Genomic DNA, 1,207 nt, shown 5'->3' with positions numbered 1-1,207 from the left:
TTGCATGGTTTCTGCTGAGAAATCAGAGCTTATTCTTACTGGCTGTCCTTTGTAGGTAACTTTTTGTTTTTCCCATGATGCTTTGAGGATTCTGTCTTTGTCTTTGGTTTTGATGAGTTTGATGATGATGTGTCTTGGTGATTTTCTTTTGGGGTCTATCCTGTTTGGTGTTCGTTGTACTTCATCATATCAGGGAAGTTCTCCTCCAACAAATCTTGGACAGTTTTCTCAGTGGTTTTATTTTTCTCTTCCTGTTCTGCAATTCCAATGACACTTAAGTTATTCCTTTTGATGGTATCCCACATGAACCTTAGACTTTCTTCATTTTGCTTTGATTTTTTTTTTTTTTTCTGATTGACCCCTTTCCAAAGATGTATTCAGGTATTTGTCTTCAGTCTCATTAATTCTGTCTTCCATTGCATCAATTTTACTCCTTTGCTCTTCCAGTATGTTATCTATTTCTGACAATTTAGTATTAATCTTCTGATTTATATCTGTAGATTTAGAATCATTTCTAATTTTTCATTTATTTTGTCTTTTTGGTCTTTTATTTTATTTCAAAATTCTTCTAGGGTTTTTTCTGTGTTTTCTCTTTGGTCTATCTCTCAATCCTTTGAAGATACCTAAATATCATTCTTTTGAATTCTTTATCAGAGAGTTCCAGTGTTGCTTCTTCCTCAGGGATGTGTTCTGGGTCTGTATCCTGCTCTCTTGTTTCTACCACTTTATCCTTCTTCTTTGTGTGGACGCTGCTGGTCTGTTGTCTCTGAGACGTCGTGGCTTTGTTGTAGTTAGATCTCTGTTAACTGTTTGTGAAGACCAGGCAAGGGTGATTCAGGCTCTTCTTGGTGGTTTTTTATCATTGGCCCATTGGTGGAGAAGGAGGTAGTGGCTTTTGCTCAGTTAGTGAAATTGCAGCATGTGTGGGTGTAGTTGTGTCTTATGGGGACTGTTGCTGTCTCCCACTCAGACAAAAATTACAATTGAATATTCATTAAAAAACTAAAAGCACATGCACAAAATACACAGCATGTAACCACACAGGAACAGCAGCCAAAAAAAAGAAAAAAGGGAAAAAGAAGAAGAAAAAAACAAGAAAACCTGCAATATCTGGGGATAGGGCACTAAGAGAAAAAACTTAGAGGAGAATAATGAAGAAAAAATGGGGAAAATACAAAAACAAACAAACAAACAAACAAACAAACAA

The sequence above is a fragment of the Orycteropus afer genome, unplaced genomic scaffold (genome assembly GCF_000298275.1).
Source record: "Orycteropus afer afer isolate SDZICR_OR568_19922 unplaced genomic scaffold, OryAfe1.0 scaffold00605, whole genome shotgun sequence".
NCBI lineage: Eukaryota > Metazoa > Chordata > Mammalia > Tubulidentata > Orycteropodidae > Orycteropus > Orycteropus afer.
Note: the sequence above shows the minus strand (reverse complement) of the source record.